This window comes from Cyprinus carpio, chromosome B8 (assembly GCF_018340385.1).
Source record: "Cyprinus carpio isolate SPL01 chromosome B8, ASM1834038v1, whole genome shotgun sequence".
In the NCBI taxonomy this organism is placed as follows: Eukaryota; Metazoa; Chordata; class Actinopteri; order Cypriniformes; family Cyprinidae; genus Cyprinus; species Cyprinus carpio.
This window is the reverse complement of record NC_056604.1, coordinates 9,754,454-9,765,188: the sequence shown is the minus strand read 5'-3', so window position 1 is coordinate 9,765,188 and position 10,735 is coordinate 9,754,454.

Sequence of the window (10,735 nt, the reverse complement as noted above, 5' to 3'; positions counted from 1 at the left end):
GCATACAGGAATGCTTTGTGTGTGTGTGTGTGTGAGAGAGAGAGAGAGAGAGAGAGAGAGAGAGAGAGAGAGAGAGAGATGGCGTCAGTGGGATTTTCGTGGTGTTTGGGTGTACTGCTGGTGGCAGCAAGTGCAATCAGTGTTAGATTGGACATTTGTGCTGTGATTGTGGAGAAGGCAATCACTCCTGATTAGGGCATTTTTACAAGGCTTTCTGATTGGCCTGACAGAGATCCCTGCAGTCCTGAAGTGATCACGACACCCTTAACTCAAATCATGCGGGCTAAAGAAGGCCTCATCAGAGTGCAGCGATGAAAATTTCCACTGGCACATTGTTAAAAAAAATTAAAATAAAAAATAATAATATAATATAATATATGTGTATAATATATATGTTTTTGTTTGTTTTTTTGGAAACTGATAATAGTATTCATTACTTTCAAAAAAGAAAGAAAAAAATTTACTGACTCCACATGAGTCTTTACTATCAAGTTTTATCCGTTTAACACATCCTTGCTGAATAAAAGTATTCATTACTTTCAAAAAAGAAAGAAAAAAATTTACTGACTCCAAACTTTTGAACGGTAGTGTATTTTGTAACACAAGATTTCTATTTTGAATAAATGCCTTTTTTTTATTATTTTTTTTTTTTATTTTATATTCATAAAGAAGAATCCTGAAAAATGTATCACAGGTTCCAAAAAACCTGAAGCAGCCCAAACTGTTTCCAACACTGATAATAAATCAGCATATTAGAATGATTTCTAAAGGATCATGTGACATGTTAAAGTATATTAAAATAGAAATTGTTATTTAATATTTCACAAAATAACAAGTTTTTTTTCTGTATTTTTCAAATAAGTACAGATAAGTACAGCCTTGATGAGCTCAAGAAACTTAGGTAAAAAAGATTAAAAATCTTAATGATCCCAAACTTTTGAAAGGTTGTGTGTGTGTGTGTATATTTATAGAGAGAGAGGGAGAGAGAGAGCCTATGTCATACACCCTAAAGCTAATGGAAATTCTCATGTAAACAGAATAACAATAGATGCCATTTATGTGTTTTTATTACTATAATTGTTAGTACATAATAAACAATACAAATAAGCATAATCAATAACACACAATAGCCAAAATTGCTTAAATTAAAAAAAATAAAAAAATAAAAAATAAACCCAGACAAACTTAGTAACTACATATAAACATACGTATTAACCAATAGTCCTATGAAATTAAATCAGTATTGATAGACCTCAATCAACATTTTAATAGTCAATTGATAATAGAGGTTATTGTGTTATTGTATTATCTCTGTAAAACATTAAAATCACACTTGTAATGAACATTTTGCCAACACAAATTGTTCTACCGCGCGATCCGTCACTGTGCAGCACATGTTCGGTCAGCTGGTCCTATACAAGAGATTTAAAACCACACATTAAAATCAAAACGGTCGCTTCATTAACCACGGAAATGTCTTTGCTTAAGAGCCAACTCCTCTTGGTTTTAATCTTCTGACAATACCAAAACAATGTAACTAATAAATAACGAGAAAGCTGCTTTCTGTTCATAATGGTCCATTAATGATAAATTGTTTTTTTTTGTTGCGTCCCGAAGTTTGATGTTACTCTATTCCGTCCACCAGTCCGCACGTCAGCGAAAATATTTCTGACCACCGATTTGTTCCCCTAAACTTTACTACCAGTAAGAAGAATAAGGACGCCGCCTTGAAATGTCTCCCGGCAATTAAATGTCAAGAGCGTCAAGCAGAGTTAACGAGACCGTCTGTTCACCATTTGGTTGTTCTGGTTGCTCATTGGGTCTGTGTGTGCAACGCCGTTTCTTTTAATTGCCAAACGTAAATAAATCCAATTCCTTATAAATTGGCAATGATTCTAGCTGATGTAATGATTGGCATTCGTAATTGATACGTTTGGGGTGATAGCAGTATGTGAACCGTTTCCCCTCCGAAGCCCCTAAGTTCGGATTTCAATTACGAATACACTGCAACGAGGCTGACGTTTTAACAATGACCTGGTAGTCCCCTGGAAGGCGTAAATGGAGTTAGTTTTGGACAATGTTGCAGTTTGTCAGTCGCGTGAAGTGGGGAGAGCGCGGTGGATCGCGATGCATGTGTTTTCACTCGGGATTGATCAGCGACGCCACAGTTTAAATAAGCTCGCTCGTTCCCCGAATAGGTTGGAAACACGATAGCCTCATCTCACCTACCAGTCCCGGTCTATGGATCGCAGATGGAGGAGTTTTATCAGCTAAGTGCAGAGAAGTTACAAGCCGACACTTTGTATGGTTAATCTACATCTCTAGCTTACTACGATCTAACCATCGTTGAATCTACGGTCATACTTCTACTTCTTACTAATATGTCTCACAGGCGTGTTGGCTTACTTCCTCGGGGTTTTTATTGTTAAATAGCCTCACTTTATTAAATTTGTAAATTAGTTTTTACAGTTTTTCTGTTGATACACATGTGCTATGCACTTCAAGCGTTTAATTTATGACAATATCCTACCTGAGTTTTCCGTGTGGTGTACCGATAGCCTACAGATCCTAATACGTGCCGAGCGACGGTGGCTGTGGCCTTACCTGTGCCTCACGCGAACGCAGATTATTTTTTCGTAAAACGTAGCAAAGATAAGCGATTTTTTCGTTTTTTGTACTTTTTTTATTTTATAACAAATTTACTTTTAATCATCGTTACATAACAAGTTTATTTGTGGTATGTAAATGCCAGAATTTTTAACGACCAGTAACTATCATTTTACGACGCCTTTCCTGCTACAACCCAAATTGCGTTTCGCCTGTGCTTTCACAGAAGTGCGCTATAGTTTAACAATTGTTGACTCGAGACCTTAATCTACACGTTCTCATTTCTGTATGTTTGAAATGTCAGATCAAAATAGAATTTCTGTTTCTACAGAGTTCACCCGAACTTCTGAACCATGGCCGGTTTTCTCCATCTGCTCGTCCTCAAACATAGGGACATCTGAGCTTTCCAAGGCAAAGCCGTTTGCACAGGTGTTAGAGAGGAAATCCTAGACCGGTAATCTGCTTAAGGTGAGAGAAGGATCCTTTAACGTTAGTTAATATTTATTAATTTCATTGACAATTTGAAAATGCTGTATGAATCAGTGTTTTCATCAGCTGCTTTCTCAGTTTGTAATCAATATGTCTTGTTGAGTGGAGGTCAAATGAATTGTTATGCTGGCATGTGCCAATGCCTTTCATGCAGTGTGTGGCCAAACCACTCTTGAGTGGAACCACACAACACATGCTACGTTAGAGAGCGACGAGGTCTTCTGCAAACGAGATTACTTCAGGTACTTACTGAAAGGTGTATATTATGCCATATACAGACAAGATGTATTCAGGATGTATTTAACTAAAATCCATTATGGCTTGATAGGAGGTATCGAACATGGTGCTCATGCTGCGGTGAAGCGGTTCACTCCACAGACTGGGTGGAGGGGGGGGGGCCGCAGGGAAATGTCTTCTACCCCCTGGCAGGTTTCTTGTTGCTTCTCTTGTAAGAGGCAGCTTCCACAGGCGAGGGAGTTTGCTTTGGTCGGACCAAAAATGTTGTGTCGGTTCATTACGACAGCATGCTGGACGAACCGCAAGGTGCGTCTGAAAAAAGGTTAGAGTCCTGCATGAGCACAGGGGGTGCGGCTTTAACTCTAGAAAGCCTGTGCTGTATCATCAATGATGATCAACACTTATCAAGGCCTCTACCTTTTCAAACATGATCTTGCTAAAACTTTGGCTGAAAAAGAAAAAAATACACAAAAGGAGACAGCTTTTTCGGTGTAATTCCAAAAATGTCCACCTTCGGGTTTTGTGATGCGTGTCTTTTTTATTGTGAAAGCGTTAATGATTGAAGTGAAAAATTAAAGTAAAATTTAAAATAAATAAATAAAGTAATAATACAACTATTCTATCTATTATTGCTAGTAATATTTCAAGAGTGAACACGTACTGGGACTGAAGCCAAATATTTGATTATATTTGTTTATCTGGATTATACATATGTAATGCATTAGAAAAAATCATGTTTTTGAGGAATGGTTATTTCTCAATTATTGCATTGCATTATGTTTTTTTGCCCCAATAATCTACAACTAGAGATTTGATATCATAAACTGATTAAAATATAATCTGCTAAGACACCATTATTGTGCGATAACTGACTGATAGTTATAAGCCTTGTCATGTAAGGAGTCTACCAAGGAGTCACTAACTTAAAGGTTTTAGGAATTTCATGTCATTGTTGGCCATATGACTGTTAGCTTCATTAAAAATGCAGTATGTGATGAAAACAATTACTGTCTTTTCCTCCTGTATTATTGAGCTCCTGTATTACGATGGTCTGCAGTTGCAATTAAAACTGTGTCATTAAAACAAAGGCAAGAATAAAGCAGTGTTTGGTTTTTAATGTCTTCTGGTTTGTAGGCATGGCTTAGTTTGTATTATAAATAATTACACCTTTTCCTTAACTTTATTATTCCAGGAAAAAACCGCTATCTACTGAAGGTGTGTTGCATACCAGGCTGTTCTGTGAAATAAACCAAAAACCATCCTTAAAAGAGCAAGTACCCAGTTTCACTTAAGACCAGATGCTGCAGGTAAACAAAAGCACCGGTCGCGGTGGTTCAATTATACGCCACACACTGAATTCTGGGGGTCAGACGTCTTATTCAAATGAGGTCTCAGTATAAGACAATATTATGGATCCCTGCTTTGATGCTTGCTACTTGTAATCCAACCATGCTAGAGCGTTCCCTCTGGCTTAATGGCTCGGGCCTGTTGACACTATTTTGATGTTTGTGGCTTGCAGGTTATCGCAAGGCACAGGTTTGCTCCAGACAAAGAACACAGATGCCACAGGACACTGTCAGAGGGCTTGCTGGAAAAGAATGGCCTTAGCAGAAGCGTCATTCAAGGTTACATTTCGTTAGCAATTCAATAGGTGCATAAATTAAGCCGTTCCTAAAATGTATGGTTGTGGGCAACAAAGAGAAAGCTCCTATGCTTGGTTCTAAGTAATTTCTTTGCAGTGATTTCTGGTCAGGTTTTGGTTTCAACACTGTCGCGCCCTCATAAGAAGCCACATTTTCTACTCCTCCGCTTCAGCAGTACCCACGGGAGCTATGGCATCACTCCAGGTCCGTGTCCACCACTGGCATGAGCAGCACTATTCAAACACCATCCCTGCTTACAGCCACTGCACAGCACCTGCATTGATTTGAGTGAGGTTTTGAGGACATCTAGTACCACCAGATTAAAGTCTTTAAATAGGACATAAGTACATGTATTATCGGGTTTTTTTTGATTAATTATTACTAACACTGCTGCTGGAACAAGGTATCCAGGGTTTAGGGATGACATACATTTGTATCTTCGTGTTTGTGCTTTTGTTAATGGCTATGGTTCTCGTTTGTTTTTAGGTGCCACACCATTCATCTCACTATTATATCAGGCCGGTATATGTCCCAAAAATCAACACATTACCAATCAAGCAGCAGCTAAACGGTTTACAATTCAGTTGTTAATGTTGTGCCAGTTGTTGTAACTACATTTATGTCACTGATACCTTTGTATTTAATGTATTAATTTATGTTTCATTAGTGCTCGGGACAAAATAGTTACTAGCATCCGAAGTCAAACGTTTGTGTGCACATTATACGTGTACTGTGTATATTGATTATGTATATATAAATTACAAACACATGCATGTTATACTAGACAAATGTTGTTTATATAATATATATATAGATAATATAAGTAAATGATCTACATATATACATGGAAATATTTTCAAAATATGTACTGTGTGGGTGTGCTTTTTATATACATAGTTAAAGATACACACATATATATTATTGTAAACAAAAAACATTGATTTTGGACCCAATTAATTGTTGGACGGCACATAGTTTTTATTTCTTACTTGTGTGTTTTGTTTCATATCCCATGGGTGTTTCAACTAAAAATAAATAACTCGTCATGTCTATATGAAATAAACTTTCTTTCCGAAATTATCCTTGCACTTGGAATTACATCATACAGGTGTTATTAAGCTTTGGCAAAATATGTTTTATGCAATAACTGTTTACAGAAATAGTAAAAAGTGGTACCACACTGTAAAATTATGTAGATAATTAAATAGGTAACATACCATGAACATGATTAGGACAAATGTTAAACCAAAATACAATTTCGATGAATATGCAAGCTGACTAAAAATCAAGAACATGAAATCACTGTCACTGTGTCACATTCATAGTGTTTTAAACAACATAAAACTGGTAAAGAATACACTCATTAATTACTTACCACTCTTTAAGACCACAGCCACAACACTTTTTTTTTTTTTTTAAATAAATGAAGGACTTCAAATTGAATGGCATCAAAATATGAGCAGAAATTAGTTCACATAAAATAACTACACTAATCTGTACACATTATTAATATCAAAAGGTGTTATCTAATATAAATTCGCAAGTCCCTGCCTGGGTTAAACTGAAGTTAAGGTAGTGACCGGACACAATACAAATCACACGAAGGGAGTGTTAACACTCCTAATGCTAGAGAGCAGTCGCCTGATGAAAAACGCAGTTGGTGGAATGACATAAGAGCAGTAATGACAGAATAAATAGAAGTTATGCAACAGCAGACCAAGGGCCCCGTTATCAACAGGTGGTTGAGGTTAAAGAGATGATAAATGCTTGTTGGACTAAGGCACTTTCAGATGAACTGTAAGTACAAACAGCAACTCTACAAAACAGTTAGAGGAAAAAATTCATTTAGTGAAGACGCAAAATACCGTTACCGGTTGTTTTCTCAATATGAGGAGAAGAGGCCGTTTTCACCCAACATGGGTGCTAACGAAAAATGCAATGGTACACATAACAAGACAAGAATTGGGTAACAAACAGTTACTATGTGTCTAAAAATCTATACAAAAAGCCACACCAAGTGAGAACATTCCACCCATCCATAAACAGGAAATCATTCAATGTCATTTAGTTGCGTACTGTAACGTATAGTTCCTTGCAGAATCAAACAGAAAGATGCAGATCCGTACAAAGATTCTTGTATATATTATTTTTTGGGTTTCATAATGAGGATGATAATACAAAACGATTCTACATGCATTGACTGAATATTGCTTAAATCAGTCCATTATACTATAATAACCAGAATCTGTGTTTTACTTGTCAGTGCCTTTGGTTGGTTGCTCCTTCGTTGTTTTATACGGTTCTTGTTCGACTGACGTCTCTTGGTTTTCTTGTGAGGATTGGCACGCCGGCTGCTGGCCATGTAATTACGGCCGGGTCGCAGACGCCATAGTTTTTCTCCAAATCAAAGCACTGAGAAACAGGAGAACAAGCAATGTTAATGCCACCAACCGACTCATTGTGATTTCGGGAACCAGTGATACCTTTTTAAGAGATTCCCTAGATGCAACACAAAGTTTGAAACTAGAAATGCTTTGTAAACATTATATCTAAACTTCTTGAAATTTTGAGCAATTCAATGGATGCTGCCTATACAAAAATAATGCAACTCAATTTTTTTTTTTAATTATGAACATCAAAACGGTTTGATTGGTGGTGAATCACGGTTTATGCAAAAAAAATTAAGCCAACAAAAACTGTTTTTAAAACTGATAATACAAGCAATGTTTATTGAGCACCAAATCAGAAGGAGCATTGTGGAAAAATTCAGCATTGGCAACCACTGAATTAAATACCATTTTAAAATATATTAAAGTAGTTCTTTTTACAATTCGTCTTGTACTGTAAATAACTGCAACTTTGGTGAGCACGACGAAAAAAAAATCTTAAACTCTCCAAAGTTTTGAAAAGCACATATAGATTGAAGCTGAGACATGTAAATTGAATAATCAGTATAATAAAATTTGTTCGCATTCTGCAAAAATGAAAGGAATCAAACCATTCAGGCTATTTAGTTCCAGCTTTATTCTAATGGAAAAATGTAATTCAACTATTTTTTATTTTTTATTTTTTTTTTACAAACTGTCCCCCATTACAAGACAACTTTTATACTGAACGACACAGAGTTAGACGCAGCATTCAAACCCGGTCCTACAAAATTCCAAAACAAAAAAATGGTTCTTCTTTATGTTCCTTTTTTTATATTGAATGGTTTTTAACTTGGAAAAACTTTCAGATTGATTGCAAAAAAACACAAAAGAGATTAGCCTCTTCATTTTAAAACAGGGGCACAGTATACTAAAACAATGCCATCAGAACACCTGAAAAAGTCATAGTTTCTATCAAAAACATGATTATAAGGAGGAAATTACAACGTTACTATTAAGATTCCCCCAATACAATCGCATTGTCCAATAGATTATGACCAAACGTTAATATTAAAATCCTGTGGGACTAAGAAATCGGCCAATCCAGACCACATGAAAATCCAATGTACTGTATGAAAATACTTAAAACCAAAAATGGACATGAAAAACCACGGAAGTGGTTATAGAAACGAGAAAGAGGAGATAAAGCGAGTAAACTTACTAGAAACACCAAACAAAACTTTTTTTTTGCTGTCATAATTGAATTAACAGGAGTATTATTCTAGACCTTTGCTCCAGAAGGACAAAACAGAGGTAAGGCAAAGGATGGACAGAATTAGCAGCAAAAGAGACAAAAGGGAAAAAAAAACGTATGGGGAAAAAACAGTAGCAGCAGAAGTCAGTCAGTATCAGAGACTGCAGGAAGAGCGAAGAGATAGCTTCTATAAATTGCTTATCTGATTCCAATATCCAGAAGGGCTTTGCTGTGGCTGTGGGAGAGATGCAGTGTGTTACCAGTACTTAGCACGGTTTCTTCACGTCCCTCAATGAGGTGACGGTTTCAGGACACCAGCCATACTTTTTGCCTCTTGATCGTTTTGTTTAAGTATACTCGGCAGGCATGGCGGCATGTAAAATACGGTTTGGAAGGATGCCATCGTTCCTTTCAAGATCTTCACCCTGAAGGAGTGTCCCGTTCAATCAGACGACGGAAGAACGAAGAAAGACTTACGGAGGAAAGACCGCGGGTCTAGAGTTGTCAAGGAAAAAGGAAAAAGAAAATAAAGGGAAAGCAGAGATTAGTCAGCCAGTTCATGACGAACGAAGTGAAAAGAATAAATACACAAAGATTAAAATCAGTTATTATAATTAGAGGAACAGAAAGTCATGCACCAGAGAAGAAGAGGAAAGGTAAAGGAAGACCGGGTGGGTGGGTATCCAGTAGCATTTATCAAGGAACTAAAACCAGCTTTTTTTTAAGTTGTGACGCATTCTAAAGTTCAGCATCATTTATACCAAAAGACACCTAAGTGAATTCTGCACAATTTAAAAAGGTTGTTAATTACAGAAGACAGAGGAACACTGTTCTCGACCACCACATGGCATAGCCGTAAAGAAAACACGTGTGCAATCATATAGGATTACAAATATCACCGTCTGTGAATGGGGAAAACAAGATTACACACAGAAATTAAATTAGATGAAATTCGTGGTCCAAACATAACTTCTTTTTAAATGCATGTTCAATAATGCTTTTATAAAAATAAATGTTATCCTATATATTATATATATCTAATATACATATATATCTATATATATATATATATATCTATATATGATATATTAAATTACTTACTATTTAAAAACACAAAAAGAAAGCCAGAAAATCTATTTATTTTTAAAAGGCAGAGATATATAGATATATATATATATATATAATATATATATATATGGAGATATTATATAGTATATAGAGTCAAAGTATATGATATATTACAACACGCGACCCCATATCACCTATAGATGAACCCTGAATATATTGTCACTTATCCACACACACATAATAGATTCGTACATCTTTACTTACCCTACCTATATGTAATTCCCAACTTCTCCATAGTACGAAGGATAGATTGTTTTAACTGGTTTTTTAACATAAATTAACAGATATATAAATTATGTGGTCTCCATGTGTGTGGGTTTCGGGCGTGCAAGAATTATATTTTTAAAAAGTTTTTTAAATTAACAGATGTATACAAACGCTATCTATTAACACCTACACACAGCAATAAAAAAAAAACATTAATCTATAAGATAGTTGATTGTTTATATCACGAATAATGCATACAGAATTTTGTTTAATAATAGTAAAACAAATTGATAAAATGCAAATAAATAAAAAAAAAACTATAGAAATATTCTAGTAGAACTATGAAGTGTTATTTGCTTGCACTCAACCAGCAGAGGGAAGCAAAAAAAATAAATAATTTGATGGGACGGCTACCTCGGTTCCTGGAATTAATGGTATTTGGCGGGGGTGAAGGAAAAAAAGCAGGCAAGGACACCTGCAAAGCCATATTCATAAAACATACAGCCAAACAAAAACAGGTACATTTACAATTGCAAACAAACCGTGCCCCAATCTATCAATCATTTTTGTGGTTATAATTTAGCGTGTCTGAAGGCAGGAGAAGGTCATATGCAATGTTTGTGTGTGTGGTTAAAGCACCCCGACTCTATTAGTCTTAATGTTGGCCTGTCTGTATGTCACAACTGACACGGTTTTGACAGTACCCCACCACTCCCGGAGCTCAAGCAGGGTGGTTTTTTTTTACCCAAAGAACCGCAGGAAAGTCAGTAACCTTGGCCAGAACAGCCAACTCTAGAGAAAAG